General features: G+C 35.1%; 1 protein-coding gene across 2 annotated transcripts in view; it reads right to left on the bottom strand.

The window, feature by feature from the left end:
• LOC145299645 (ferrochelatase, mitochondrial-like) overlaps positions 1-22,999 on the bottom strand; it is a 60,087-nt gene extending 37,088 nt beyond the window's left edge. Inside the window, exon 1 of one of the 2 annotated variants that reach the window (XM_080144423.1) lies at positions 22,849-22,999. The gene's annotated coding sequence lies outside the window, so the exon portion shown is untranslated. Of the gene's footprint in view, positions 1-7,652; positions 7,809-22,848 lie in introns of those variants that run through there. The other variant, XM_080144422.1, reaches the window with a different exon arrangement.
• Positions 23,000-27,701: the final 4,702 nt, after the last annotated feature.

Genomic DNA, 27,701 nt, shown 5'->3' on the forward strand with positions numbered 1-27,701 from the left:
CTCATCCGTCGCCATTGGTTTACGCTTCTCATGCACAAACTCAAATTTCACTGTATTTCTTGTAGCTCAATGCTTAGAATTATCACATGTATCTGATTCCATTTTCACAAACTGAATAGGACTTTCTGATAATATAATAACCACTGATCGTCACTTTGATTTTGGTAACATTCACTTTCAGATCTTTACTTTTCATGGCATTCCTTTAAAATTAACAGGTAAACTCACCATTATTTCACACAGGCAAGTATTAAATGGTCAGTATCGAGCAACTCTTCCAGAAAACCCATACTAAACTCACTGGACAATGTTTATCTGATGCAAATGAAAAGCAACGGAATCCGTGCAGAAACTTGAGCTACTCTTACTTTAACATTAAACGTGTCACTAAATGTTAAGTTGAACTTGACTTCGAACATTTTTGTACAATACTTAAACAGCCTTCGCCAATCACTTGATAAGTGGTGACCTCCATGTAAAAAAGAAGCCCTTCGCCAATCACTCATTTGCCCCTAATTTATGCAAAGCTTACCAAACATGTTTTGGCACTATCGAAAGCTTTGTCCAGATCCACAAAAGTAAAATATGGATTTTCCATCTTATCAAAATACTTCTTACATTTTTTTTATGGAAATTGCTCCAGACAAGGTGTGAAGCTACTTAATGTAAGGAGCTAACAAAAACGAAAGATGTTTATCACAAAAACACATGTCTATTGGCCTTCACTTTGAAATAAACCAAAAAAACAAGCCGAGCATGCAAGGTCCCACTTCACGAGTGAAAGCTTTACTTTCACCATGACTAATGTTTGTGCAAAATTTCAAAAAAAATAACAGACAAATGATTTTGGAGCAATTTTACCCCGATTATAGCCCCTAGGAAGGGGGGTAACCAAAGTTATCCCAGAAAATCTGTTCTGGCAAAAATTTACTTTCACTATGACTAATGTTTGTGCAAAATTTTCAAAAAAGTCCAAAACGTGATTACTGAGAAAACTGCAAACAAACAGAAGTGAATTACTAGGTCCATTCCCTCATTTGTCGGAGAATCAACAAGGTCAAAGGTAGGGGGAAAATAGTAAGTAAAGGGGAAATAGTCAGCAGAAAAAAAAAAACGTTTTATACTCTTTTACTCATTAGCTGTGCTTTTTAATAAAACTGGTTCTCCCAAACCTCATCTTTTCAGAACAAAAGAAAAATCATTACACTATTTTTACACATTTCCATTTTTCAAATATTTCCTGAATATTTTTATATCTTCTATAAGAGCTCGCGAGCTGGATTAAACACTTTGGTGGGCCAGATCTGGCCCACAGGCCGTAGTTTGGAGACACTTGATTGTCAACAACATCTGATGATCCTGCAGCATTACTCATTTCCATCTTAGTTAAATGGACCATTTCTTTTTCAATAATGTTTCTACAACTTTTCAATACTGTTTCTACAACTTTTCAATACTGTTTCTACAACTTTTCAATACTGTTTCTACAACTTTTCAATACTGTTTCTACAACTTTTCAATACTGTTTCTACAACTTTTCAATACTGTTTCTACAACTTTTCAATAATGTTTCTACAACTTTTCAATAATGTTTCTACAACTTTTCAATACTGTTTCTACAACTTTTCAATACTGTTTCTACAACTTTTCAATACTGTTTCTACAACTTTTCAATACTGTTTCTACAACTTTTCAATACTGTTTCTACAACTTTTCAATACTGTTTCTACAACTTTTCAATACTGTTTCTACAACTTTTCAATACTGTTTCTACAACTTTTCAATACTGTTTCTACAACTTTTCAATACTGTTTCTACAACTTTTCAATACTGTTTCTACAACTTTTCAATAATGTTTCTACAACTTTTCAATACTGTTTCTACAACTTTTCAATACTGTTTCTACAACTTTTCAATAATGTTTCTACAACTTTTCAATACTGTTTCTACAACTTTTCAATACTGTTTCTACAACTTTTCAATACTGTTTCTACAACTTTTCAATACTGTTTCTACAACTTTTCAATACTGTTTCTACAACTTCAAGATTTTTTGTTCCATGAAAATTCAGTATTTAACAATCTTGCAACATTTCCATATTCCTCTTGCCCTGTTCATTAGTTGCTAACACTTCATTGTCATTTTGAATGCAATTCTCTTCAATATTTGGCTAGGAACAAGGTGTGGTATCTGTTCTCATGCTGCACTTCACCTTTTCTGTCCTCGGTCAAGTGGAAGAGAAATCCTTCATGATTGAGGCAATTTTAATTTTTGTTCCTATCCAGAGTGCTCCATTTTGGGGGAGCTAGATTTTCTCCACATTAAAAACCGACCTTGTGTCTAACTCTGCCCTCATGGGGAGGCAAGTAAATAGGAATATTCATATTTATCTTTGTCATCTGTTTGGCTACCCTAAATACTATATTCTTCTAGTCACCTCTCTGGAAGCCTAAAACAACCTCCATCTTGGCTTTGTAGATTGCTCTTTTTGCTGTTACAGGTGATGTGAAATAAGGTTTACATCTATCAAATCGGAAAGAGTTATCCACCCCTACATAATTTTGACAAGATGGACCAATCACATTAAATTTTAGTGTTAATATTATCATAAACATTTAATATTTGTTAAATACTGTTTTTACTTAAGAAAATGGCATACAATCCTAATTTTTGTTCAAAATAAGTCATTTGAGAATAATGCCCCCCCCCCAATTAAACTTCCCTGTGAATAATTAACACCTTTTAATTTGTAAATTACACAAATTTGAATCCTAATACAAGACGAAGACAATTTTAACTAGACCTTGAACCTAGACGGTTTGTCTACAAAACAAATCGTGACAGGTCTTCTAGATAAAGCATCATAAAACATCTCTTCCCAATCTTATTCTGGTTTAATGGATGACATAAGATTTTGTGTCATTCTTAACTGTTTTTTTTTTATGAACATTACAAAGCGATTATACTATCCATGTGCAAGGGGGACTAACATAGATAAGAAAATCTTGAAAGTTTTAGAAGGATATAGATTAACATGAAAAGGTAACTCAATTTTAGACTAAACAGTGATCAAGTCTTCAAAATGGCTGCCTGTCAGCTTTGATTGACAGGGTGAACCAATAAAAGGGTCGCCTTAAAGAAAACAATATTGCAGCTGTATTTTAAAACTTCTATTGAAAAAAATTCAGATAACTTGTTTATGTAGTAGAGTTGATATCATTTCAATGTAGCCGCCTTCAGCCTCAATCACCCCCTCTATACAGGCCCGGAACTGGGAGCATGCTTTTTTCACAAGCGCCAGCAAAAACTCAGCAAATACTCTGCAATCAGGCTGGCTTTGGTGTTGTGGGAGGACATGTTGGTAATGTTCTCAATATTTGACCAAATGAAGTAGTCCAACGGGTTCAGGTCAAGAGAGAAGGGGGGTGCAGTGAGAGAAGGGTACAAAGTCATTGCACTCCTCCTAAACCTAAACCTGGGTGTCTCTGGACTTGCGGGCCAGCACCGAGTCCTACTGCCACACCCAGTGTCTGCCAGCAGCCACCTGATTGCTTCAGAGGATCACCGCACTCTTCAGCACATCCAGGTACGCTTTAATGTTGACTTAAGCCGACTTCGAAGATGTGAGGTGGCATGATATGGCCCTTACTTGAAACCACAGCAAAAACTATAACCGTGGCCGGAAACTTTGTCTTCATCACCCTGGGCACGTCTCTGTTATTCGTGGAAATCCAGTGATGCACTTTGAGGGTGCTGGCAATGGTCCTGTTGTCATAACTTGGATTGGTAGAGAGCATGAGTTGTACAGCTGTGCATCTTTGATCTTGCTCGTTGAACATTGTGTCACTTTCAGGCATGATAGAAGGCTCCTATCACTCTTGGGATTTGTACACAACTGGCCAACCAGTAGATGGTATGCAACAAAAAGAGAAAAACCGGTTTTCATCAAACGGAAATGGAATCATGTTGTCTTTTCTAGTGCGACAATTTATCATTGCACCCTGTACTAGCTAAGTTTTTATCTTAAAACTTCCTTAACTATAAGTAAATCATTTAAAACTTTGAATTACGCAATGACAATAAGGTTTTATAATATGTTCGTTCATGATGAATATTCATTTTTACTTTTTGTTTATAAATTGAAAATTTATTGCAAGCAGAAGCTTATCACTTTTCCATCATGCATATAAAATGAAAACAAAACTCAAATTTGTAAAAAGTCGTCCAACACATGCCATTGATGATTTACTCATTTTTGAATTTAAAGAAAAAAATAAAATAAAAATAAGTGGAATTAAATCTTTTTGCCCCAAACAAAATAAAAAAAAGTACAAAACAAAATGACACCTCCTTCTGATTTAAAATGCGCCGCATTTATTTTTTTAACAAAAACAATAAGGTGAATAAACAAAGGTCCGATCGGTGAAAGTTCTTCCAAAGTCATTATGATTAGAATGTTAGATGAAAGTCCTTCATGGAATCAAGGAGTTTAGAAGGTTAAAAACCAGTGTGAAAATAATGAGATTATTTTAAAGTTTGTGTTTTATCTGGCGAAGTTCACCTTACTTAAAAGTACCGTGAGGAAAGTAATTTGTTGTTATTAATTAGAAAACGTGCGGCATGGATGCGTGTGTGCATAAGTGATTTTTGAGTGTCCACGTAGCATGTGTAATTATGGTTTTGACAGCTTTGGCAGTGACGATGTTGTGAAGACGAGAGGCATGTTTTCGTGTGTCGTCGAAGCGAGAAGAAAGGCAGAAGACTGATATGACTGAATGAACGAAATGAACTGAATTAATTGAATTCTAGAAGACTGTTTGATACGTTTTTATATATTTTGGACCGGCTCCAAAAACAAGATTGCTACTGCTGATATTTTGGTTTTTGGAAAAGCATTAAAAAGACAATCTTCTGAATTTTCTCATTGGTCGCTTGTGTCACGTGATACTGTCGCCAACTATGTCCGCCAGAAATATGTTCATTTTACTTTTGTTGTTGTGAGAAAAGTGTGTGGGCTTCTTTGAAATTGTGCTGTTGCTGGAAGAACTTACTTTTGTGCAAAATGCGCAGGGAAATTGAAATGAATAAAGGTTTGTTTATTTGCGCACGAGCGTGTGTGTGTGTGTGTGCGACTGCACAGAGGCTTTACTTTGGAACAACCCCCGTATACATTCCGTATTGCCATCAAACTTACAGCTAGAGGAAGGAATTAATAAAAAAAAACAATTTGTGTGTGTTTTATGGACAAATAAAACTGACCAATAAAAAAATAAATAAAATAAAATAGCTCATTATTCTTCATTTTTACGATGTGCAGCACTGCAGCACCAACGTTTTTTTGTTTTGTTTGTTTTTGTTTTGTTTTTTTAAATGAAGTGAACTTTGGGTGCCAACGTATTATATTTTTACCATTTGTTGTGGCATGGGTCATCTAAATATGATTTAACCTGCCTTGAATTTGCAAAAAAATTAATGACTTAAGAGGGTTCACTTTTTAGTCATAACGTTCTAATCACGTGACACGTCGGTAAAGAAATGGACATTAAATCAGGTAGCAATGAAGTAGAACGTTATAACGAGAAAATGAACCCCCTTCTTAAAAATTATTAATTATTTTTTTCTGCTAATATGATTAGCAAGTCTGTAATTTATGCTAATTATCGGAAAAAGTTTTTTTTAATGGGTGGACACTCTCGTACAGGTCCGCCGACAGATTTGTGTGTGTGTGTGTGTGTGTGTGTGTGATGTTGAAAAATCAGTCTTGTTTTGATTCTGACGCTGATTAGTGCTTACTGCTTGTGCTTCACTGTTTTACGAATTTCGGCGTCAATGCGAAAAAACTGAATGACCTTGTGTAAAACTTTGCTCCCGTGGAAAGACTTTTTTCTTTTTTTTTTTTTTTTTTTCGAATGTACTGTTGTAGGTGCTTTTTTGTTTGTTTTTCTTTCGGTGAAGTAATACAAACGTGCCTTAAGTTAGTAAACAAACTTTTAAAATATCGAACGAGAAACGAAACATGTTGATATTAATTCGAAAGTAGAAATTTAGCTAAGTAATACAAACATGTAGCTTATTCCAATTTTAGTCATGTAAATTATTTTTTTTAACTGTTTTTTAGTAAAAACCTTAGAATATTAATTCATATCACGTTTAATCGTACATGTGAAAAGGCTGAAATCAAAACTAGTTGCGATCTCTATAAACAGATCGCTAAAGAAGGACTATCAATCAGTCATCACACCAGTCAACTAATTGGTCCTTCTTCGTTATTGTACCTATTTACTATGCCTCCCCACGGGACAGAGTTAGACACCAGGGTCATTTTTTTTTTCGAAAATTGAAATATTGAATTTCAAGTAGAACCAATAGTATCTACTTGATTGTCGCGTCGCAGTAATGAAAATATCCAAAAATTACGAAAAACGATAAGATAGAAAATTAATTATTAATAGAGATAGTTTTCGAAAAAAAAAATTCAAGTGTGTATAGAAATTAACAGCGTCAAGTGCGGGGAAGTAACTCGGTCCGTCTTGTTACAATTAACGGTGGATGTCACGCAATCACCTATTCGTACAAAGTATATGCTTTCAGCTTTATGCAATAAATGCAGTAATATTTAACTAATTATGACATGACAGTTGGGTGGATAGCATTGCTTATTGCTGAAATTGATAAGTAATTTTTAAATGAAAGCTTTTTTTTTTTGTGCTAATAGAGTGATCATCCGCGCTATTTTTTAAATCGTATTTCCACATTTTATTAAAGTTTTATGATATGTTTTTTTTATTCAATTGTAAGGTTGAAGTATAGAATATGTACAAAACACCCTCCCCATGTTAAGAATGGCTTTTTAAATAACGTTATTATTTACGTCCGGATCACTCTCTCCACTAGTGCCGTTTTATGATATGTTTTTTTATTCAATTGTAAGGTAAAAGTACAGAATAGGTACAAAACACCCTCCCCCCTCCACATGTTAAGAATGGCTTTTTAAATAATAACATTATTATTTCAGCACGGATCGGATCACTCTCTGCACTCCACTGCACTGCATGTGCATCAGTACCCTCTTTCTCTTCCTTTTTTTTTTTTTTTTTTTTTTTTTTTTGCTGTCGGATTTCGCTAAAATAACGAAGAACGTTACAATTTTCTAAATAAAACAAAACTTGATATATATTGGAATCAAACGACTAATTTCTAAAATAATTAAAAACTTTAACGTAGTCTGACACTATCTCTCCCAAAAATATATGGTTTATATAAAACTTCGATACTTATGCAGATGATGGTGATCTTTTAAACCAACACACTTCAGGTGAAAACATTATGTTCTTACGTACCATGCTAACAACACTAATTTTAAAAATTAGTATCATCTATCATGCCGAAATTAGTATAGATTTTTCGGCACAAAAGTACGTAATGTTTACACCTGAAATGCAAATGCGTTGGTTAAAAAAATATCAATAAAAACACCATTTTTTTTATTTTAAAATCGAAAATGTTGTATTTAAGAAAATTAAGAACTTTACTGGTCACTTTTGACCGTATGTTGCTATTAAACTTATTTGATAACATTTTATATTAATAAATACACAAAATACACTAGTTTCAATCTGTCTCTCTGGTCGCATAAATAAAGAAATGCTTACCTGTGTAAAATTTAAGATTATTCAAAAGAAAAACAACGTAGATTCAGTCCGATGAATGAAACGGATACGAGTTCAATCAAGTTTCCCGATTAGTTTGTTTATGCTATTCAGGGGGAGGTAACTCTCATAAGTTTAAACTAATTTATGTTCACCGACTTCCGCCTACGGAATCCCAAAAGGGTAATCTTCTATTAATTTATGTAAACAAACACAGTCTCGCCTTTCTTCTCAGGCTTGAACTAGTAACAGGAATATATCCTGTTCAGACCCACGAAATCATCATCTTAAGCATTACCAATCGTCTGAGGCGCACATACCAAAAAATGCCGAGGGGGATTCGATCCAGACTAATTAAGTACACTTACAGATTGCTCCTTTGTGGGGTGGGGAGCTAGGTAATTCACGTCATAGAAATTGGCTAGAAACTAAACTTTTCTCTGAAACTACACTTTATTTTTTCTGCCTTCGCTAATAGAGAAATCCTTCCAGACGAAGGTCATTTTTACTTTTATCCCAATCCAGATTGCCCGCTCCCTTTTTTAAATCTGGATTTTCCCCACATTAAACCTTGCTGCTACATGTCTAACTTTGCCTTCGTAGGAGAGCCATGTAAATAGGGTCATGTCGGGTCCATCGTGTAGGAAATCATTCAAATAGGTATTTCAAATTTGCTAAATTTGCTCGGCAGTGAAAACAATTTCAACATATTTTTTATGCGTATTTACCAAAGTTACGTATAGGCAAGAAACACAAAGACACAGGAGAACTTGTTTAATAGTTTTATTAATGCAAAGATTATGTAATTTCCTAATCTATGGTAGTTTACAGTGAAATGGGTTTCGGCATTACTCCAAAACTTTTTTTTTTTTACTTACTGGGTTGGAAGTATTATATACTTGTGAAAGAATTAAATACAATATGCAGTTAAAGTGAAATAAATTGCTTTGGGCCGCTATTCATAATGTTTACCGATTCATTTATTTTTTATCACCGCTAATGTTTGAATTCATATTTTTTTAATTTTTTTTTTTTTATACCTGACGTAAATGCACTTGTATGTTTGTTGCACTTGTGCATTTACGTCACGGAACTACTTCAATAAAATATTCAGATAATTAATGTTTTATTTTGCATTATTATAGTGTGTTGACATTTTTTATTCTCCCAGTTCTGAAATTGCATTATCTCCCCCTGTTCTGCGATCTTCAAAATTAAACTTAAAAAGTTAATCCATAACAGTAATGCACAAGTGCCTACACAATATAACGTCACTTCGAAACTATAATCATTTCGTTAAGGTAATGTTTTAAGCTCTATTTATTAGAGAGCCGAACTAACTCAGTTTGTAGAACCGATGATTTCAGGGTTTCGATTTCTTTATTTGTTGAGAATTTATTATTTATGCAATATTCTCCATTTCTACCGTAGTTATAATCTGATATTTTGATGTATTTATTATGTTTAAAGAAACTGTGGTGGACAGCCAGCTAGACAAAATCTTTCTCTCTCTCTCATATATATATATATATATATATATATAAGAGCAAACAGTTAATAAAATATATATATATAAAGAACAAACAGTTAATAAAATATATACATATATATATATATATATATATAGTAGTAAGTTTTGAAAATATATATAGCAATTAAATTTTACATATATATAGTCATTAATAATAGTAATTTATCAAGTTTAATCGTACATGCGGTACGTGTAAAAAAAATTGATTAAAACACACACACTGACTGACTGATGTAAACAAATTCAAAAGCTAAATGATTCAATGGCCATTTTTTTATTTTAAAATATTTTATTTTGTTTTTCACTACTTATGATTGTAACAGCAAAAAATCACGCCTTACACTTGTTGCGGGCCAGGATATGAATATCCTAACTCGCTACAAAAGAAAATAATGAAACAAATGGAAAGAAGGAAACAAAATTCAATTACTGGATAAAATAAACATGTCGTTTATTTTCTGTTGAAAAACGAATGTTTTAGGTGTAACTCGTGTTCATATCCGCGCGTGGAAAAAAGAAGAGAGTAATGTAGTGGAACGAGAAATGGCAGTCGAGCGTGTAGACAAAGAAAAAGATAGAGGGTTGACATCAGTAAAGCTGTGCACACATGTTTGTACTTGTCCACGTGGAAATGTTTTCAGGCCACTAGTTGTGGATGCGAACTTGTCTGGTTGATGGACCAAAGCAAAAGGGAAAAAAGAGTGAGAAAGTCAATCCAGTTCATGGAGAGAGAAAGCGTATAAAGTGTACGTACTGTCTGTTAGCTCTTGCCCCACACAATAGCAGGTGGCGCAGGCGAGCGCGCCCCGATTGGGGGACGGCTGGTCAGTTGACCGCTTAGGTCAGAAGGCGACTTGAAAAAGGGAGAAACAGGTCAGCTCTCTTGCTTTTTATAGGTGTTCCGGTGGTCTTTTGCGCATGTGTGGATTTCCTTCAAAGGGGAAGTAACGTTGCCCTAGTGTGCGTACGTGTGCGTATATGTGGGTACATGTGTGTACGTTAGCGTGTGTGTGTGTGTGTGTATGCACGTGAATGCGAGTGTATGTACGTAAACGTGAATATATCTACATGTGCGTACGTGTGCGCTAATGTGTATGACAAGAAAAATGGCTTGAGATGTGAACGCGTTTTTGTGCAATACTAGAAAAGGCTTGCACAATCTCCAATCCTTTTTTTTTTAACAGTGGCAATATCAGTGATAATATCAAGGCTTGTTGTATGTACTCGCAATCTCTAGTGTCATATTTGGTGGTTCAGCTCAGCGCATGCGCACATGCCTAGAATCATGTAACCTAGTTCAAGCGTCCATTTTAACGATTGCTTATTTAAAATCATATCAGCAGTAATTCCATCTTAACGGTTTTTAGTTGATGTCTGCATGTAGTATGTGCAAGTTGAGGCAGACTTTACTGTTCACGCTATTACTTCAGAGTCAAAGCAGTTAAACTTATAACTGATGCATTTCATGGATACTGTGAAAGATCTTATAGACCTTCAGTTTGGGGTTTCTTATGATAGTGTGAAGAATGAAGTTCTTCATCACACATCTGTCAGCTGAACGTTGCTTTCAAATATTTGTAAACAATGAGACACTCGGAAATCAGTTGCTCAACCAATTTCTTTGCTGACGGCGTGAGTTGGCTGAGAGCACTCCAGCGAATACTTTTTATATCCTGTCTATTATCGATTGCATAAGTCATACTTGCTCTTATGATGAACAGGATTACAATCAAACAGTTTGTATTCTTGGCACACAAGATAATAGATTTCATGGTCAGTGCTTGTCTGAGCTTCAATCTATGGTCCCTCCTTGCCAAACTTTCCAAAAAAAAGGAAGAAACACTTGATTAGCTACAACCACTATCAACAAGTTCCTCCACTCTCTATCTGTAACAGATTCCATGAAAAAGCTTCTTACCTAGAACTGCCCGCCTGTGGAACTCTTTCAGCTAACTACCATATGGTCGTCTTCAAGTCCAATGTAAATAAGTTTGTGGAGCCATTCCCTTAAATAATCTATTATACCAAATTTCCACTACTAACGATTACTATGCTGTTGTCCTGATAACTACTGCACCCCCATTAACTCTTATCCTTGAGTAGTCTTCGGGTCTTGATAAGTGGTGACTCCCAAGATGGAAAATGCTAGTGCGGTGGTATAAAGAAGATAGAGACATTGAGGTTATCTAGATCCAAATCGTCTGCGTGTCAATACTGTCTTCAATTGTCTTCTCTGGCACACTATAATACTGATTCATCCAAATTTTACAGTGATGGGGTCCACCAGTGCAGCAAATCCCGTATGTACATCCCAGAGAATCAAGTGTGCACAGCATTCTACCTTATAATCAGTTGTGCGTTTTCCAAAAAGGATTTTCTGCATTCATTCATTCTTTTTTTTTTTTTCTGGACTATTAATCTCACCTTCATATTTGTTGTTGTTTCACCACGTTTTGGCCAACTCATCCTCTGGCCTTCTTAAGGCAATTAATCCTGTATGACCTGGTTGAACTAATTCGTTTAGTCGTAAATAAATGAATATAACAGCATAAATAAAGTGGGAATTGATTTAAACACCTTGTACGAATTAGTTTAGTATCTGGATAGATGCCAGATACCTCTAGATTGCAACTGTTCATTGCTTACATTCAGTATGCCGCCATCTAAAATTAGCAATAAATATTTTTTAATCATCTACATCATAATTCAGGTCATAAAGGGTTAACCGCAATGAGATAGGAATGCAAAATCTCATAACTTATCCCCAGTAATTATTGCCTTCCGTAGTTGTTGTCTTGCTACGTTTTGGCCAACTAATTCTTTGGCCTGCTTGGGTAGGATTGAAACTGCTATCTTCAGACAATGTGCACCTAAAACCATAGAGACTCAACACCTCTATCCACTGCGCTACGGGCCCCGAAAGGCCATCAAGGATTTTTGTCTTATAAATTCAATTTTATGTTCTTATCTGGTCTTCCATTGTCGGGTCCATACCGAATGGTATTTTGTTTTTTTGTTTTTTTTATTTTTGGAATCCTTTAATCTCAATCTTGTGCATTTTATATAAAAGGTTTTGTTTCTCAGTATCATTTGTTGGTCGACACTCACACTGCATGTAGCATTCGGCCTAAAAAGCTTCTCTCTTTACATCATCAACATTTTAATCCACATTTGTCATCAATTGAAATGAATGGCTCTCGTCTTCAGGAGGCCTCAAGTTTTGACAAGCTTCTGGGCTTGACCATTACTCCTGATCTTAAATGGAACACGTATATCAAATCTGTTGCCAAGGCCGCTGGAAAAATGGTGGGATCTTTCTATCGATCCAGTAGATATCTCACTGCTGATGCTATTCTCTATCTATATAAGAGCCAGGTACGTCCAAGGATGGAATACTGTTGCCACATCTGGGCAGGAGCTGCTAGAAAGGACTTGTCCTGCCTTGATAGAGTTCAAAATAGACTTCGTAGCCTCGTAGGAGATGTCCTTTTCTCCTCCTTACAACCTCTATCTCACAGAAGAGATGTTGCGAGTTTGTCTCTGATGTATCGTTATTTTCATGGAAAGTGTTCAACTGAGCTTCAATCTATGGTCCCCCCTCGCCAAACTTTCACAAGAAACACTCGTCTAGCTGTAAACACTATCAATAATTTCCCCCACTCTTTATCTGTGCCTAAACCTAAACATAGATTCCATGAACAAAGCTTCTTTCTTAGAACTGCACGCCTGTGGAATTGTCTTCCGTTTTCCTGCTTTCCGGCTGACTACAATATGGTTGTGTTCAAGTCTAAGGTAAATAAGTTCTTGATGAGCCGTTCCATATAAGTTATTAAATTTACCAAATTTTCATTACTAATGATTACTATATTGACCAACTTCTACTGTACACTCTTTAACCCTTATCCTTGAGTGGCCTCTGGGCCTTGATAATGTGGTGATGCCTTTGTAAAAAAAAAAAAAAAAAAAAAGTTTTTTTCAAAGAGAAACCTACCTGAGCAGTTGTACTTCAAGGTACACTTTGTCTTAGACGAGCATAAAAGAGCGATATGAAATAGGTTTATCAGACTTCAGAACAATCGTCAACAAGATTAGGCATTTATTTTTTTCTCTCTATGAAATGCTTATCCTATCCTCATCATTAATAAATACCGACAGAATGAAGAAAAAGAAAAATTTTCTTGGAAAAAAGCGTCTACTACAGAAAGTCTCAGAAAAAAATATTTTAAAGATAATTTTATTCATTTAATATAGATAGAAATTATATAGAATTACTAGTAGAGGCACCCAGCCTTGCCTGGTTATAAAATACGCTAAATATGCAGATTTCATATATATTATTATAGAGCCAATTCTCTTTCGATTATTATATTGTACCCATTATATAGTAGTGATTTTAAAAAGTAAAAAAAAATATTACTTGGGTGCCATCAGCTGGAATCAAAACCGAAACCAAAACTTATGAAGAATTCCTGATAAAGGTATTTATTACAAGAAGCAAGCAAGGACGCCCGGACGAACTACATAGTTTTATAATTATACAGGGTGACCCCCCCCAAAAAAAAACGGGCCCCAGCTATGATTAAGCCTCGTTTCTTAGTGTTTTGTCCGAATGAAATGAAACTTTGGTCATAACTAGTTTATTATATTCAAAACATCACATCAAAACACTAGCGTCTTTGGCCTTTTTTTTTTCCATTGACTTTAAAATGCCCAGAAAAACAAGTGAATGTCCTCTGGGTTTTTTTGGGTCACCCTGTATAGATTTGATGTTGTAAAGTTTTAAAATATCTAATTAATACAGTTTTCTGAGGTTGGCCTATTTTTATAAGAACAAAACAATGTTTATGTAGCAGCTAATGAAAATAGAAGAACTTTACATTTTTACAGCGAGGAGGGGGGCATATACTTGGTTCATCAGTGATGCTTAAGCATTTTCATTGCTGGACTGAATGGATGAATTTTAAACAATCTACCTCTTTACCTCCCTCCGGCCATCCATAGATTAACTGACAACAATTTGCTTTCCCACGATTAATTCGAGATATAACAAAATCAAATAAATAAATAAAACCGTTTCAAGTAATTAACAAAAAAGAAAAGAAAAGAAAAAATACATTAGTTTTTTTTCTTCTATCGATTTAAAAGAAATGAAAATGTTCACATGTTTTGGTGTCCTTTTTCTATTTTAGTTTTTTCGAAAGATCAATAGACTATGATCTCAGACCAAAAACAAAAAAGCTTTAGATTTTGTCGGCTACATCAGACGGTTAAAAAATAAAAGGTAGAAAATAGAGGATCATCCAAGAATAAACAAGAATCTAGGTCAGGAAAAATGGAGGACCAGGGAAAAGGGGACACAAAATTTACATGTTTTACATTTTAGGTACTCATGCACTTATTGATCCGTGCTAAAATAACGTTATTATTTAAAAAGCCATTCTTAACATGGGGAGGGTGTTTTGTACCTATTCTGTACTTTAACCTTACAATCGAATAAAAAAAAAACATAAAACTTTAATTAAACTTGGAAATACGATTTAAAAAATAGCGCGGATCAGTAAGTGCATTAGCACCACATTTTATGTCGCAAAGTTTTACATTAATTTAACTGATTGCTGTGTGAGTTCCAACGTGTGGATGTAATTGAACCAGAACAGTCCAAGATGATGTTGTTTACTTCAAAGTTTACCTTCAGCTGCCCAAAGCCAACAGTCTATGCTATTTCTAAAATAGCTTTTTCCCTGTTAACTGTGGTATATTTCTGCTCCTGTGCAGTTCTAGGAGGTTTACCCTCCCAGGCTTTGCCTCCTCTATTTGAGAAGGAGTTAGTTTATTGCAATCGCCTGGTGTGCCCCTACTGGGGAATGCTGACAGGACTGCGCAGGCATTTTTTGCAGGCCAGAGTGTTCTTCCTCTATGGCACTAGCTCTTCAATCCCACTTTCCAACCCTTATGTCACATGTTCCTGCCATGGGAGGGTTGGTTGGTTGCTTTTGTTTTACGGCATATCAACCTTTTTCAGGTTATTCAATGCCGAATCTAGTTATTTTGAGGAACGATTTTTAATGGAGTATATTTGTTTTTTAAGTCGGATTCTATTTAACCAATAGTTGGGACCCTAACAGGTACTACCACTCCGGGTCAGAGTGGACCTGGGGGCAATGGCAATTAAAGGGGGGTTCCACACTCCCCAAGGCCCGCAAGGTGGGGCCTCACCATCGGATATAGTTTTAGGTCATATCCAGGATCGCCATGGGAGGGAGATAAATAACTTTCTTGTGTTGTTTCCTTGCAACTCCCTGAATAGAACTGAACTTTTGGTCAGCAAGCTATTTCAGTTATATCCCTGCAGAGGCTCCTAATTTAATGGTAAATCATGTAGAAAGTGTTCTAATTGATTAATGAACAGTTGTAAACTGTCCCTAACTGTCACCAAACTCATCACCACTCCTAAAACTGTTTGTAAACTACCTCTAAATATATTGACCTCGATTGTCCAGTCCTTAGTCCCAATCACTGCCACACCTTGATTAACTTAACAATCCTATTTCAGCTTTCCTTTGTGTGCCTTGGTGAACAATTTCTTCTCCATTGTTTTTCTACTAAGCTCACACTCTATAACTTTTGTTCTGCTTATCAACATTTCCGTATTTTTTATTCTTTCTGACATTTGGGAGAAGGATAGTGTGATAGTATCACACACATAAATTCACACATAGAATCATATACATACACATATAGACACAGATAGTTGTTGTTCAACATGTAATATAGCGTGGACGGCTATATGCAAATATCAAGCCTTGAGCAAAAATGATGCCATCGTAAGGAAAAAGAAAACTACAAAAAGGAGAGAGCATGTTCAAGAAGACGATTATGTTAGAGATACGGATGACATTAAAGAGCATTTTTAAGAAAACGATCATGTGAGAGGCATCATAGCCGTAATGAGAAGTCATGCATCGTGAGAGAAGTAGGAAATAAATTTTATATTAAAAAAAAAACGAGTTGAAATTTTTTATTCTTTGTCTACTTTGCGACTGAGGCTACAACGTATTGAGTAACGTTACAAAGTGAAAATTAAAAATTTTACTTGTAATTCTACATTTTTTTTACAAATTTAAAAAATGGAAAAAAATTACTTAAAAAGAAAGTAATACAAAATGAGACGAGAGCTTTCAAAAGAAACAAGTGAAACATGGATGGTCCCCAGTGAGTGCACATCGAACGAGGCATAAAAAATGACTAAGTTCAGCATCTGTCTCCCCCCCCTCATTTAACCCTAAAAGTCCCCAGGAGACATCAAATCCTGATGAAAATGAACAAACGGTTCCGTTTTAGGCCTTAACATATGTAAATATGAGTTTTACACCATGCAAAAAAAGAAGTACATTATTTTCCCCCTCATTTAGCTCTAAAAGTCCCCAAGGCCTTAACATATTTAAATTCGAGTTCAGCATCATGCAAAACTGCTAAATAGACATACACAGAAAATTTGGGACAAATATGGTAAAATAGTTCGAAAAATGGAGTGTTTTTATTAGCCTTAAAAGAGCCCAAGAGTTATCGTGAAGTATAGACAAACAAAATTATATAAAAATCAGTTAATTACAACTTTTCACAAAGTTTTATAAAAATCCAAGGCATCAATTTTTTTTCTAATAAGCACAAAAGTGTCAATTTTAGCTATTTTAACCTCAAGGAACAACTGGAGTTTTCCCGGAAAATCCGTTCTGTTACTTTTTTACTCATATCATGTTTAATGTTTGTGCAAAATTCCAAGGCGTAATTATTGAGAAAAGTACGGACAGACAAACAGACAAGGGTGAATTTACAGGTCCATCCTCCTTTTGGCGGGGGATCAACAAATCTGTTTAGGAATATGAAACCTTAACTTATTTTTTGTTTAACATACACATACAAACATGTTATAAGAAATGTTGATATTTTCTTAACAGAACAGAACCCTGTTTCTTTAAAATATTAAAATAATGGTTTCTTAAATCAGAGGAAAACATTTTCTCATACGCCTTTGTGTCTCCTGGGAACTTTGTCCTATAATTGATCTTCTTCAAGAATAAAAGAAAATGCACCATGTGAATTTACCTTTTTTTACCCTAAACAACTGAATGAGATAATAGAAGCAGTACAAAAATAAGTGTACCCCCTTTTTTTTTTTTTTAGAACATCAACAAAAGACTTAAAATACATGCGTATGAGGGGGTAGATCCTAAAAATATTCCTTTCTACAGATGTTTAGTTTTCTGACAAAGAGGTTGTGGACATTGATTATTTTTAGAGAAAAAAAAAAAAAACGCTATGGTCTCCCTTCTCCCTCACACACACCAACTCTTTGTGGCTCCTCAGTTGAAGCTCTATTTTTTTGTAATATTCTTTTTTTTTTGGGGGGGGGGGGTAATCGCTAATCAAGCCCGGAGGCCACTCAAGATAAAGGATTAATAAGCAACATATTCAGTAATGGGGAACTTGGGTAGAACTTATTTATTTAAGAGGACTGCTCAACAAGAATTTATTTACATTAGACTTGAAAACGATCATCAGTTGGGAAGCAGCACCACAGTATTGTGTTCCACAGAAACACAAGAAAAGAAAGTTCTAGAAAAGAAAGTCTGCATGTGGATATTCCGTTTAGTTTTAAGCACAGATAGAATGAGGGAAATTGTGATGGTTGTTGCAGCTAGACAAGTATTTGCTGTGAATGTTTTACAGAGGGAGGCATAGACATAAAAGTAATGATAGAGCAGAGACAAGCTTGCAATGTCTCTTCTGAGAAAAAGAGGAAGTAGGGAGGCAAAAAGGTATTTGCTCACTAAATTTCGAAGACGATTTTGTACTTTGTCAAGGCAGAAAAGGGTCCTCTTAGCAGGTCTTCACCAAATGTTAACAAGACTCCATCTTAGGATGTATCGGACTGGTGTAAAGTCCTGTTACACTTTTGTATTTTGGATTTAAGTTAATATTTTCAAATCTAATTTTTGTTTCTGCATTACAGATTAAAGTTTGTGCTTTAGTAAAGTAATATTAGCATTTACTGTACATCTATTTGATATCGAAATCAAAATGGAAACAAAAAGAATTGAAATTGCTGCTCAAGTGTGTGCATCTAATCTTGAAAACATGATGCAATGGGGAAAAAGGTGGCTGGTTACTCTTAATCCATCAAAAAACCAAGCTTCTCTCCTTTCATCATAATCACTGACCCCCATCATGCCCCGATTGAAATGAACGGCTCTTGTCTCGGGGAAGTTCCATATCTTGACAAGCTTCTTGGACTGACCTTCACTCATGATCTGAAAAGGAACACATACATCAAATCTGTTGCCAAGATTGCTGGAAAAATGGTTGGATCATTCTACCACTCCAGTGGGTATTTCACTGCTAATGCAATCCCCTATCTGTATAAGAGCCACGTACGCTCTAAAATGGAGTACTGTTGCTACAGCTATACGTTTTACATTACCCGCCCTCACGAAGGTAAAATTATTTCATATACGTGCTGTAAATTACCTATCCTAGGGAAGGCACAATTATTTCATACATGCGTAATACCAGTCCTTGGATAGGTAAAATATTCTCTTGCTCGAAATAGCAAATGATAGATAGACATTAAAAATTCCTCAATCCTAAGATTAACAAATATGTTCAAAATCAACTTCAATTTTCTCATTGTTTATACAGTCCCAAGCAACGCCGGGTAGCCCTGCTAGTATACAATGTATATGAATGTTGTTAAAATTTGTCTATTATACAGTTTGAGTTTGTTTTACAATCCAGAGATTCGAAAAAGTGGTAAAATAATTCAAATTCATAACAAATAAATGTTATGAAAGGCAAGATAAATTACTCTTTTACCTATCTGGAAAAGTTTTGCTCACTCTAAAACGTTTAATCAGTTCAAAAAATATTTTTTTTATTGTTTCAAAGAGTGGGAAATCACTTTTCTATATTAACTTAACGTAAAATGCGCATACACTTTATGGTCACCTTTGTGGTGGGGTCCATTATTTTTGTTTAGAAGTGGTGTTTATTGTGGCCTGCTAGACCAACACAAAACCTACTTTTTTTTTTTTTTTTTTTTTTTTTTTTATTCAATTTTCACCCCAAACAAGGCACAGTGCCACTTTGAAGCAGGGGGCTACTATTAGGGAATTAATTAGCGGGGTCATTATGAAGGGAGAAGAGTAGAAAGATGTTTGTTAACATTACACTTGAACTTCTGCATATCATTGCAGTTGGGAAAGCAGAATCCCGGAAGGGAGTTCCAAAGACCCGCAGTTCTGGGGAAGAAACTATTGGAGTAAAAGGCTTTCTTGCACCTAGGGATCTCCACTGTAAAGGGATGAGACTTAGTAGCTTGTCGGGTTTGTCGGGGGTAGTTACGTCGGGGAGGTACAAGTGTTTGCAGTTCGTCAGAGCATTCACCATTAAAGTATTTGTAGAACAGGCAGAGGGATGCAACATCTCGTCGATGGGACAGAGGTTGAAGCCCAGATGACAGTTCAGGACCTATCAGGTTTGCGACTCTTTTTTGAACCCTGTCCAGGAGCGAGAGACAAGCAGCAGATGCACCAGCCCAGATGTGACAACAGTACTCCATACATGGGCGAATGGTTGCCTTATAGAGGTATAGGATACTGGCAGGCGTAAGTAGTTTTCTAGCACGGTAGAGGGAGCCAACCTTCCTTGCAGCAGCCTTGGCAATGCTCTCAATGTATCTATTCCAGTTCATATTCCCTGTAAACGTTAGGCCGAGGAGTTTAAAAGAAGTACTTTCAGGCAATGTGTTCTTGGCCATTGCTATTGGTGGTAGAGAAGGTTTCTTGTAGTTATTGAAGGAAACAAGCTTAGTCTTAGCAGCATTGAATGAGACCAACCATTTTTGTCCCCATTCCACTACGGATTGGAGGTCATCCTCTAGTGTTTCTGCCATTTTCTTGGATATGTGGTCATTTGTTTTCCCCTCATATCTGTTATAGAGAGTGGTGTCATCGGCAAATATACCCATCAAAAGGTTTTCAGGAGTGCTGAAAACGAATATCACATTTAAATTATCTAATCGATATGAAATTTTCACCAATTATTAAGTGAAGAACGAACTTTATAAAAGTGCATTTTTTGTGCTTCTGCACTTATGTTACCGTGCTATTTTTTAAATAGTATTTTCAAGTTAAATTCAAGTTTTACTGTATCTTTTTATTTTTTATTATTATTATTCAATTGGGTCAATGTCAAGTTTTTTTCAAACTCCTCAAAAAATTTTAAAATGGCTTATAGGTTTTCGGGGGGGGGGGTGATGAAAACGAATATCATATTTAAATTTGGGGCATATAAGTAGTTTTCATGATATGAAGAAATTACTTGATACTCATGCACTTATTGATCCATGCTGAAACAATAACGTTATTATTTAAAAAAGAACATTCTTAACATGGGGAGGGTGTTTTGTACCTATTCTGTACTTTAATCTTACAATTGAATAAAAAAACATATCATAAAACTTTAATTAAACTTGGAAATACACTTTAAAAATAGCGCGGATCAGTAAGTGCATTAGCACCAATTACTTTTTCAAAAAGTGGGTGATCACTTTTCCATGTAAATTTCACTTAAATTGAGCACCCACAGTCTTGTCACCTGGTGGGGGGGGGGCATTTTTTTGTTTATTGGCTAAAAGGTTTTTTTGTTTGTTTTCATTTCTGCTTTCATCTTTCAATAAAGACATGAGAAAATTAAGAAAAATCGGTGCAAGTCTATAAATGGTCCACAAGTAATCTTTTTTACTATAAAAATCTGAAAACAATCTTTATAATGTACGTACTTGTCACTGCATGAAAATGTCATATTCCAAAAATCACGTAAATCGATCAAGTAGTTTTTTTTTTATTTAAGAAAATCAAATATTATGAGACATTTTATCGAAGAAAAACTTCACGCCATCTTGTTTTTGAATGATACACTGCAGCGACACCTATTGGGAATGTCTGGAATATAAGATCAGCAAAGGGCAGACAATTGACTTTCCACACTATAGAAAAAAAAATACACATTTGCCGAATTTTTGTTGGAGGAGCGTCAACGTGTCGGTGCTCAATTTACGTAAAATTCTTCATATCTTGGAAACTACTCGTTTGCTGGAATTTTAAACGTTATTTTCGTTTTCAACATCCTCAAAAACTTGTGGACCATTTATAGACTTGCACCGAAAAATCTGTATACAGATAGTGTAATTCCTTATGCTTTCAGTAGTGACCATTTCTATACACTCAAGCATGCATATTTTTGCCGCAAACAAGTAGTTTTCCAGATATTAAGAAATGTTATTCTATATGTCACCAGTGGTGGCTATTTCTGTAGGCGCAAGCACGCACACGTCAAAATTATGCGCGTGTTTGCGCGTACAGAAATGGCCACCACCGATAACATATAATAACATTTCTTAATATCTGGAAAACTACTTGGTTTTCATCTAATTTAAAATTGTTCGCCATGTGAGAAGGCAGTTTGGTACGCGAGTGCACATTTAACAACCTTTGTTTCTGCTACCGCGCGTTGCGTAAACGAAGGCTATTAACTGGCGGGAAAGAGTCCCAGGGTTCAGGGGTTAATACCATACAAACGGTAAATTTGCGACATATCATATTCTTTTAAAGCACACGGAAAGCTACAAAAAAATTTTTTGTTGTATACGAACGCGAGACGGGCTTTAAAGTAAAATAATCCTGTTCTGAGGGATGCTGAAAATGAATATCACAGTTAAATTTGCTTTCATGATATGAAGAAATTATTAGGTGACCAGGAAGTCTATGCTTATTTTACGTTAAATTTATACAAGAAAGTGATCCCCCACTTTTGAAAAAGTAATTTCTCCATTTCATGAAAACTACTTGTTTGCCCCAAATTTAAATGTGATATTCGTTTTCAGCATCCCCGAAAACCAAGAGTGTCTTAATTTTAAAGTTTTTTTGGAAAGTTGGAATGAAACTTGACATTGACTTTTAATTGTTAGGTGAAAGTCCAGAATAGTTTTTAAAAACACCATCCCCATGTGAAGAATGGTTTTCTAAATAATATTATTTCAGCACGGGGCCATAAGTGCATAAGTACCCATCGCAATCCCCCCTCCCCAATCCTAATTTACAGCAAAATGTTAAATGTGAAATTTTAAAATGTAAACTTTTTTTTCGTTTAAGATTTTCACATTCATCGGATGAAATATCTGCGTCAATGTCGACTTACTAAGCAAAAGGGGTACTACAGTTTGTGACCCATGGTAAAACCGATTTTTCGTCGGCATCTTCCGGATGTTTACGTAGACAGGAGACAACATTATGTAATTATGAATTTAATCAATCGTAAATCGTCTACATAAATGTACTAAATAATTTTTCTAGTTTAAAACCAACATTGATACAAATAATTTACGAAAAGAAAATTAGAATCTCATTTAAATAACTTTTAGTTCTTTCCGCTCATTCACATCCTCTTTCCTGTTTTTAGATTAAAAAAATATTCATTCCAACGAACATAATTAAAAATAAAATGTCTAAAGCATTATAAAAATATCTTAAAAAAAATGAAAATCTAAGTTTATATTTTAACAGCAAATTAAAATCATTAAAAAAATGAAAAAAAAAACTTTTTTCTTACGAATTTGTTTGAACTTCGAAAGTCGAATTTCCACAGCAGCCGATACACCAATGCTTTCGTGCTAAAAATAAGAAATCACTACGCGCTTTCTGAACTTATATAACGCGGCTTTCGTTGAGTTTTACTTTAAGCATTCTTTCATGTCATAGCGAAATCAGAAATCGATAATTTATTCTCAACTTTATCTAAGATAGCCATCAATTTGAATTTTTACTGTGTTATTGCTGTAATGAATATGAGTATAAAACCGAACTATATTTTAACGAGGAAGTTTATCAAGTAACGACTAGCGTTCAGCGGTTAATGGTTACATAACGCCTCCTGGTGGCTAACCTTCGTACTAAAAATGTAAACAAACGATTTCTTTTAAATTGTTCTTTTCTTGAATAGTGGCTCTTTCGGTGATTTAGGAGCACGCATAAACAAACCATCATACTTAACCTTAATTTAGTAAGAATTTTCGTTGATATTTTAATAAATCGGTGAAAATTATTCATAGTGAAATGACTTTCGACTGAGTTGCATTGCTCTAAAACTTATTTGAATATATTAAAGCGGTTAGTCCCCAGAATGGCTGCCAAATATGGTTATTTTTTTCACTGTTTCGCGCAACGAACGATGACAGGGAAAATTATTAATCCAATTATTAATTTTTCTGACTTTTGTATTTATTTATTTATTTATTTATTTGTAAATATGGCAGTCAGGCTCGAACAGAAGGACATTTCCCAAAACACATACCAGGTTCAAATAAGCAAAACGTCTTTTTCAAAAATAAGCAATAGGAACAGAACTTTTTTTTTTTTTTTTTTTAATAATAAACACTTTTATTTATTTTAAACAATATATGCAAGACATTTTTTTTTTTAATTTTAAAACAATATATTTAATTATAAATAATTTAATGGTAATCTCCAAGATCAGTGCTCGGAAAAAAAAATCAAGCTACCGGAAGTGGATACGGTTGATAGTGCAAGGCAGCCGAACGGAACGGAGTCACGGACAAACGAAAACCGAAACCATACATTTATTTTTAAAAATTATTTTAGTTTTAACACTTTGTGTTACGAAACAAAAATACAAAAGAAAACCCTTTTTGTATTATTAAATAACAAAACAAATATTTCATTCAGAAAATTAATTTAGTTTTAACACTTATTGTATTATCACGAAACAAAAAAAAATGACTTTTAAACAAAGAAAAAAACATTTCTAGCATTATCAAATAACAAAACAAATATTTCATTCGTTATAATTAATTTACTTGTTTTACGACGAAAAGTCATTTTATTTGTTTCGTAATGACACAAGAAGTGTGGAAAATAATTTGATAAAATAATGTAATAAATTATTATATATAACAATATAATAATTTTATCTAATACATAAACGGCTATATGGCTGTCTGTCGGTCGATCGGTGGGTCTGTCTGTCTGTATGGTTGTCTCTATATTTTCAAACTCTATCTCCACCGAAACTAAAAGTCGCAGAGTGGCGTTGGGGGTCTCAAATGATTGGATTTTTTACGGGCCGTTTTTGGTGGGCCTTTAGCCGGGTAGAATTGTTTTCAAAGGGTTAAATTGGGTCAAAATTGAAAAAACCTTTTAAACATTTTGTATATTCATCTTACTTTATTTGTAATTTTTCATCGGTTTGGTTTATATGCGTATCATGTTGGTATAGTGGTAACGTCACCAGCTTTGGTAGCTACATTTTCGGTTTCGATTCTAGCTGATGGCACCTAAATGGTTTTTTTTGTTTTTTTTTGCAACCACGACTCTATAATAATATATATTGACAAATTAAAATATCATATTTAAGCGTATTTTACGCCTGGGCAAAGCCCCCTCCCTAGCTAGTATTTATACAAGAAGTGTTTTCTTTCCTATTTTTTTTTTTATTTTGTTTCGTCATAACACAAGAAGTGTTAAAACTAAAGTAATCATAAAAGTCATAATACAATAAGTGTAAAAATATTTAATATATTATTTCAAAAAACCTTTTAAAGAAATGTTTTGTGATAACACAAGAATTGTTAAAACTAAATTAATTTTTTTTTTTTAATAAATATATATTGTCGTTTTTTCGTGTAATTGTGACTCTGTTCCGTTCGGTTGTTTTACACAATCACTTCCCCCCCCCCCCGAGAACTGATCTTGGAGATTACCAATTTCATCTATATATTAATACGATAGCGTGTGTGTTCTTTTGTGTGTCACGCTTTCCAGCAAATTTCATTAGTTCAGATTTAATAGCACACACGCTATCATAGTTGAAAATGACTTATATACCATACATTACGACCATGTAATCCCTACAACCACCTACCTTGAAAATGCTGCTGTGAACCCTGACATAATTATATGGAATTTTTTTTTTTTTTTTTTTTTTTTTACAAAGGCATCACCACATTATCAAGGCCCAGAGGCCACTCAAGGATAAGGGTTAAAGAGTGTACAGTAGAAGTTGGTCAATATAGTAATCATTAGTAATGAAAATTTGGTAAATTTAATAACTTATATGGAACGGCTCATCAAGAACTTATTTACTTTAGACTTGAACAAAACCATATTGTAGTCAGCCGGAAAGCAGGAAAACGGAAGACAATTCCACAGGCGTGCAGTTCTAAGAAAGAAGCTTTGTTCATGGAATCTACGTTTAGGTTTAGGCACAGATAAAGAGTGGGGGAAATTATTGATAGTGTTTACAGCTAGACGAGTGTTTCTTGTGAAAGTTTGGCGAGGGGGGACCATAGATTGAAGCTCAGTTGAACACTTTCCATGAAAATAACGATACATCAGAGACAAACTCGCAACATCTCTTCTGTGAGATAGAGGTTGCAAGGAGGAGAAAAGGACATCTCCTACGAGGCTACGAAGTCTATTTTGAACTCTATCAAGGCAGGACAAGTTCTTTCTAGCAGCTCCTGCCCAGATGTGGCAACAGTATTCCATCCTTGGACGTACCTGGCTCTTATATAGATAGAGAATAGCATCAGCAGTGAGATATCTACTGGATCGATAGAAAGATCCCACCATTTTTCCAGCGGCCTTGGCAACAGATTTGATATACATGTTCCATTTAAGATCAGAAGTAATGGTCAAGCCCAGAAGCTTGTCAAAACTTGAGGCCTCCTGAAGACGAGAGCCATTCATTTCAATTGATGACAAATGTGGATTAGAATGTTGATGATGTAAAGAGAGAAGCTTGGTTTTAGATGCATTAAAAGTAACCAGCCACTCCTTTCCCCATTGTACTACGTGCTCAAGATCAGAGGAGAGAGAATTGGAGAGAACTTGCTCGTTTACTGTCTTAGATGTGGTACCATAAATGGTAGTGTCGTCAGCATAAATGTCTACAAATGATGTAAGGATATGATTTGGAAGATCATTAATGTAGATCAGGAAAAGAGTTGGGCCCAGGATGGATCCCTGAGGGACACCGGCATTAATACTGTGAGCTTCTGATTTTTGCCCCTCAACTACTACTCTTATGAACCTATCAGAAAGAAATGATTTAATAATTGAGAAGACTTTTCCAGCTATACCATAGCTAGCGATCTTATGAAGTAAACCTTTATGCCATACCCTATCAAAGGCTTTAGATATGTCAAGAGCAATTGCCCTAGAAAGATTGCCACCGTCGAGAGATTTGCTAATCCTATGCGATATAACTGTAAGGACATCTGCTGTAGATCTAGCAGAACGGAAACCATATTGAGTGTCACTAAGAAGGTTATTTTTGTTGAGATGTTTGATTACTTCTGTATTTAATACAGATTCTAGCAACTTACTCATGACGCACAGGAGACTTATTGGCCTGTACTGAGAGGGGGATGAGCGATCACCTGAATTCTTAAATACAGGGCATACTGATGAGATTTTCCAGGGAGATGGGAAACTATTCTCCTTAAGACAACGTTTAAACAGTTTTGTAAGTATGGGCGCTAGTTCAGGTTGAAGTTTTTTGAGTACTATAATTGGAATACCATCAGGGCCAGTTGCTTTACTGGAATCAAGGTTTTTGATTAGCTTGGCAAAATCACGTACAGATATACGTATATCACATAGCGTGTTTTCTGATACAAGAGGAAATATTGGGGGTTGGCGGTCTTGGTCGCAAAGGGTAGAATTAGCTGCAAAGTTCTTGACAAAGAGTTTGGCTTTGTCTGATGCTGACGAGATTACCTCAGATCCATTGATAATAGTTGGGATGGAGCACACGCTTCTGTTCAGGATTCTGTTTGCTATTTGCCAAAACTGGTGGGAACCAAGCCGTTGCTCAGCTACTTTGGACTTAACAGATTGAGCATACAACTCTCTTGCGTTCCTTATTACTTTCTTACAATGGTTGCTGGCAGTCCTGAAAACGGCTTTAGTTTCCATACATCTATTACGTTTGAAGCAGTGGAAAAAGTGATTTCTGTGCGCAATGGCAGCAGCACATTCTGGAGAGAACCATGGCTGGCTGTTAGGTTTTTGCTGAAACTTTTTAGAGGGTATGAAATGGTCAATACCTACAATTAACCATTCAGTTAGGTCTAATACTATAGAGGACACATCCTTTTTAAACATGGAATGCAGAGGTAGATCAGATATAAATGTACGGAAGCTATCCCAGTCAGCCTTAGTGTATCGATATACTGTACGATGAAGAGGTACGTCTGGGGACTTATTACATTTCATTTTTATCTTAATTGATACAACAGAGTGGTCGGAAGATCCAAGAGGCGACAGAACAGAAACTGAACATAGTTCAGGGCAAGTTGTGAGAAAAAGGTCTAGTAGGCTCGCATACTGGCCGTCATTATCGGGCACACGGGTAGGTTCCTGAACAATCTGAGTGAGGTCATA

The sequence above is a fragment of the Euprymna scolopes genome, chromosome 2 (genome assembly GCF_053919585.1).
Source record: "Euprymna scolopes isolate OS-2025 chromosome 2, ASM5391958v1, whole genome shotgun sequence".
Lineage (NCBI taxonomy): Eukaryota > Metazoa > Mollusca > Cephalopoda > Sepiida > Sepiolidae > Euprymna > Euprymna scolopes.